Here is a 6,348-nt window from a genome sequence, read left to right on the forward strand (position 1 = left end):
ACTTCTTTAAAGTGTTCAAGAGCAAAGATATCATTTTGAAGACTAAGGTGTGCCTGACCCAAGCCATGGCCTTTTCAATAGCTTTATATGCATGTGAATGTTGACCAATGAATAAGGAAGATCATAGATGAATTAATGCGTTAGAATGATGATGTTGGAGAAGAATATTGGAAGTATCATTGACTGCCAGAATACCAAACAAATCTGTATTAGAAGTACAGCCAGAATGCTCCTTAGAACCCATAATAGTGAAACTTCGTCTCTCATACTTCAGACATATTTTCAGTAGGGACCAGTCCCTGGAGAAGGACATCATGCTTAGTAAAGTGGAGGGTCAGCTAAAAAGAGAAAGACCTCTAAAATGATGGGTTGACATTGTGGTAGCAGCAATGGATTCAAGTGTAACAATTGAGTGAATGATGGAGGACCAGACAGCATTCCATTCTGTTGTATAGATGATCACTATGAGTCGAAACTGACTTGATGACAACATGGTGTATGTAGCTCTGTAATATCAGCACTAGATTGTGAACCAAAAGGTCAGCCGTTTGAACCCACCAGCTGCTCCTCGAAAACAGGGTTGCTATGAGTCAGAACCCACTCAACAACACTTAACAACAACAACAACAATTTTCCGATGAGAAAAAATTGTGAGTTTAAAGTTGTGAACGATCAGAAAATGTATGTTTTTTTCTATTGGTCTTATTACAAACCCCAAAGCTAACTCATCACTTACCCTGCAAATTCATTTCACATCTTCAAGAATGGCATTATGCTTTTAGTCTTCCAGGATAAATATCTTAAATTAACCTTCAAATTTTCCTTCTCTGGCACTTACCACACTTTGTGAAGTAGCCAAATACTGTTGTCTCTGCCTCCTAAATATCCCTGCCATCTGTTCCTTCCTTCTGTCACTTCATTAACCCTTGACTACTATTGTCTTGTTACTGTAGATCTGAATTATAGCAACAATTTTCTAACTTGTCATACTGCTATCAACTTTACTCTGATTCCAATACAAATCTACAGCCTAGGTGGTCTCTCTGACACGTACAGATAAACATGACCTATCCTGCTGTAGAACCTATAATGGATGTCTACTGCAAGCAAAATGTTCAGGTCTCTCAAGCAGGAAAGCAAGGCTCTCAACTCTTCATCTCTAACTTTATTTTTAGTTTTATTATTTACTATACCATATATTCTCAATCTGTAATTTACATTTCAGCCACCATATTCAACTTGTTATTCTTCCCAAATATTATGTATTCTTTAACTTCTTCATGTTTACTCAAGTTATTCATGCCACCCAAAACTCCATCTGTAAGAATTTAGTACAATCAGTCTTCCATTAAGAAATGTTCCTTTATTTCTCCAGCTGGAATCCATCTCTGTCTCCCACATTCTCAGTAATTCTTGCTTCAACTTCTATTTTAAAATGTACTGCCACCTAACCTTTTCATAATTACTTTCATGTGCCCCTCTTTCATAAAAAAAACAAAAACAAACAGCAACACAAAAACATTACTGTTAAGTCAATTCTGAATCAATGTGACTCCATGTGTTCGAGTAGAACTGAGTTCCACAGGATTTTCGTGATTGTAATCTTTATGAAAGCAGATCTTCAGCTGTTTCTTCCACAGTGCCAATGGCGGGTTCAAACCACCAATCTTTTAGCTCTCACCAAGGACAAATTATTAACACCACTCATAGCCCTTCTTACTTGCACACAAATCCATTACTGTCGAGTCAATTCTGACAAATATTAACCATATAAGACAGAGTACTACTGCTCCCTAGTTTCTGAGGCTATAGATCTTTATGGGAGCTGACTCTCTCATCTGTCTTCCCTGGAGCATCTAGTGGATTCAAATAGCAGACCTTTGGATTAACAGTCCAGTTCTTAACCCACTGTGCTCCGGGACTCCCTTTTTTCTTCCATACTAGACTGTAAATTCTGTAAAGGCAAAGCCCAAATCTTCATTGTTGTTTGTAATTACACACATTTACTTCAATGCTTTTCATAAGTTGTTAGTGTTAAGTGTCATCAAGTTGGTTCCGACTAATAGTGACCCTGTATAGGATTTTCAAGGAGTAACTGGTGGGTTTGAACCGGCTACTTTGTGGTTAACACCCCAGTGCTACCCAATGGTGCCACTCCAGGGCTAAATTGCCAAATTAAATTACATGAGGACTTTAGGAATTTAAATTAGTCATTTTCTTTGTTAATTTAATTAATTTATTTTTTATTAAATGGGATTATACACTTAAATATAATCCCATTTTAATTTAAAAAAAATTTTTAATTAAAATGGGGATATACCTTTAAAGATGTCCTGGTGTGGCAAAAGAGGATAAACACTAGACTGCTAATCACAAGGTCGGCAGTTCAAACCACCAGCCGCCCCTCAGAAGCCTTATACAGGGTCATTATGTATCAGAATTAGCTTGATCGCACTTAACAACAACATACCCTGAGAGTGGCAACACATTACCTAAGTGCATTCATTTTTTTCCCCAACTATGGTAAGGTTGGAGTACTGGTGTAGCACTATAGAATGAGCACTGGATCAAACTTTCCAGTCATTGCTCAGAATCTCAACACATGGTCACTAGGAGTCTGAACTGGCTCTATGGTAGTTAACAATAACAATGGTTAGACCCACAGAGTTATCATTCTGAGGGACTGAGAGAGGAAAGAAACAAATTAGGAATGGGGGTGGTTGGGGATGTTTGGCTTCTGTAGCATGTTAGAGTTGGTCAGAATGAAGGAGAATGGGCTATAAAGGAATAACACCAACTTTCAGGGAAGACATTATTGTGTACAGTAGAGGGGGAAAGGGGCAGAACAAAGGAAGCTAGACTTTTTTCTAATTGTCAACCCTGAGTCTGACCTTTAGCATAGACTGATGGTGAGGTTGGCCCAGACTGGGCAGTGTTTCCTTCTGTTGTGCATAGGGTTGCTATGAGTCGGTACCGACTCAATGGCACCTAACAACAACAAAGCTTACACCAGTCAATTATTTATTTATTTAACAGCGAAGAGATAAGACTCAAGGATATTCAGTGAATTTGAGTCCAGATGTTTGTGTTTGACTGCCAGCCTAAAGGTTAGTGGTTCAAACTCACACAGGATTACCATGAAGAAAAAGCCTGACGTTCTGCTTCGGTTAAGGTTGTTGGTGTTGTTAAGTACTGTCAAATTGTTTCCGACCCACAGCGACCCTGTATAGGGTTTTTGAGTAGTTACTGGTGAGTTTGAAGTGCCGACCTTGTAGTTCAAACCAACCTTGCAGCCAAGTGCTTAACCTACAATGCCATACCAGGACTCCTCTGTTAAGATTGTTGTTGTTGTTTTTAAGTGCCCTCGAGTCGGTTCTGACCCACAGCGACCCTGTATAGGTTTCCAAGGAGCAGCTAATGAGCTTGAACCACTAAACTTGCAATTCAGCACATTAACCCACAGTGCCACACAAAGACTCCTATGGAATCCTTGTACTCTAATACCTAGGTCACTATGAGTCAGAATTGACTGCATAGCCACAAACAACTGATTCTAAAATCTAGGGCTGGTCTCTGTACTTTCACTTGGATAGCATAGCTACTTGATGGAAGTGAGTTGAGGTATGAAAAGACACAAAAAGGGGATAAGTGAAAATATTATCTGTCATCAATGCGAAATTTTGGTTTTGCTTCTGATTTTTCTCTTTATTTTAGGAACAACAAAGGAAAACACATTCTGATGAGGAGATAAAGCTAATCTATTTCCAAGGCCATTATCCTTTCAGGCCCTGAGCTTTACCCATATAAAGCCTTCCTGTTTCCAGTCCTGGTGTACCACTTTAAGATAAAGCACTTGACTTCAAGGTTGGCTTGAACCACAAGGTCATCAGTTCCAATCCACCAGCACTTCTTGGAAATGCTATACAGAGTCACTATGAGTCAGAACTGACTTAACAGCAATAAACAAAAACAACAGTTTCCAAGCATTCATTTTGCTGTTTATCATGAATGTATGGGGAATGATGTGATGGACTTAATGAGAGAGGACAGTTTTCATGTGTTCACTTTCATGTACAGAATTAACTATGGTTTGAAAGTTAGTCTTGATAGAAAAGACAGTGGCAGAAGCGATGGCATGGACAGATAGAGCAGCAGCAGGCTCTACCCCATGGACTAAGTAAGGCTGTGTGCCTGCCAGCAGGCGGTTGACTTGCAGAATATGCCATAAGACATTTAAATGAATATAATGTATTGTTTTGTATGTGTACATCAACTATATTTGTTTTGCTCATTTGTGAAATATAAGATGTAAAAGGGAAGAAACAGGGAGGAAGTAGGATAACTTGTTGCAGGGAGGGAATTGTTATCAGTAAAATGAAGCAAAGCATATAATTTGTTGAATGTAAAACTGATAATCTTGTTGTTAACCTTTGCTGAATTCACAATAAAAAGTTAAAAAAGAAAAGAAAAGAAAGTTAGTTTTCAGTTTCTTAGACCATAAATCTGAGCAAGGCATGCTGTCTTAGAAAAAAAAACAAAAAAAACCCAGAACAAAACAGTAGCAATGTGCTAAGTGTTTATTGCCAAAAGCAATAGAATCATGACAGGGAATAATTATGAACAGTGCTCAGACCAGTACTGGGATGGGATGACTCCAGAAGACAGGAGAGAGGCAGGCACCACTGAGATTCTCACACCCTTGCATCTGATCCACCTTTAAGCTTTCTCCATTTTCTCCTGCAGAGAGAAAAGGATTTGGCACAAAGCAAGCCTTTGACAAGCATCTGGAACCAGTAATGAAATGGTGATCAAATTTGAAGGGTTTTAATTTGTTTCTTTAAACACTAAGCTCAACCTATGTTTATACCCCAAAACCTATAAAAAGTGTTGGCATTCCAATGTTGGTTCCTGATGACCCTTGCTATTTAGAATTTTTCATCTAATTTTCTCTCTTGTGATTTCCAGTGGAGACATTTTATTAGGTGCCATAGCTGGATCCTGCTGTCTGTTTCTTTCAGTCTGGAATCAGCTTATGAGTGAGAGCAATTCAGCCTGCACTGTGTGGTTAGGAGAAAAATCTAATGAATTCAGGCTACATGGGAAAAATCTGTCTGAGTCTCTCTTTCATAGGGAAGAAAGAAGAAAGGAGGCAGTCAAGCTGCTTGCTACCTGGCCGTAGTCAAAAGAAGGGTGTTGTCTGGACTTGGGGAGTTAAAGAGACTGGAGTTTCCTGCTGGAGTTAAAGAGGCTCTCTGTTACATAAAACCTAGCATTGTTGTGTAGGCAAGGCCGGTCTAAAGTCCTGGTTTCAGAAGAGTTTGCCTTGATGCTTCAATGCTTAGCTTATCTCCGCAAACCACTCCTATTTGCATAGCTTATTTTGATCCCCACCAGTGTCCTCCCTGTGAGCTATTTTTCTAAATGTAATTGAGGCATGACTGTTGTTGTTGTTGTTAAGTACCGTGGAGTCCGTTCCGACTCATAGTGACCCTGTACAGGGTTTCCGAGGCTGTTAATCTTTACGGGAGCAGAACGCCTCATCTTTCTCCCACGGAACAGCTGGTAATTTCGAACTGCTGACCTTGCGATTCGCAGCCCGATTCGTAACCACTACGCTACTACTACCAGAATATTTTGTTGATTCAGCGTCATCAGGGTTCTGTATTTTAATAAATGAATTGTCCACATAAATCATAATCAACCATTTAAGTTGTAGAAAAAATAATGACTCTGGTAGGATCAAGATCTTTCTTAAAAACACTATCTACTTTTTTCCTTGCTGTTAAGTACCTTCCAGTGGGTTACAACTCATAAGGTGTGACGTTTCTGGTTAATGCGCTGGACTGCAAGGTTAGTGAACCTTAAGTTTGGTGGTTCAAGTTCACCAGCTGCTCCTCAGAAACCCTCTACAGGGTCACTATGAGTCAGAACCAACACAACAGCACTTAACAACAACAACATAAGGTTTCTGAGGAGTGGACGGATGGTGAGTCTGACAGCCTGTCTTGCAGTTGAAACAGAACTTGCAGTCTAGTGCATTATCCCCCAGCACCACACCAGAACTCCTTTCTCCTTAGAACATTCTAACTGTGACCCAAGACTTTCCTGGATAGATTTGGTTCATCATTAAAAGGACTTTTTTCATTTTGCCGTTTGATAAAATCGTCCTGTCCTCTCAGACATCCCTGGATGAACTTGAACCTCCAACTTTTTAGTTAGTAACCACCTTTTGGTTGTTGCTGTTGTTGTTAAGTGCCATCGAGTCAGTACCGATTCAAAGTGATCCTATTCACAACAGAAGAAGACACTGCCTGGCCAGGGCCAAACACACATTCATTGCTACCCCTG

This window comes from Chrysochloris asiatica, unplaced genomic scaffold (genome assembly GCF_000296735.1).
Source record: "Chrysochloris asiatica unplaced genomic scaffold, ChrAsi1.0 scaffold00196, whole genome shotgun sequence".
Lineage (NCBI taxonomy): Eukaryota > Metazoa > Chordata > Mammalia > Afrosoricida > Chrysochloridae > Chrysochloris > Chrysochloris asiatica.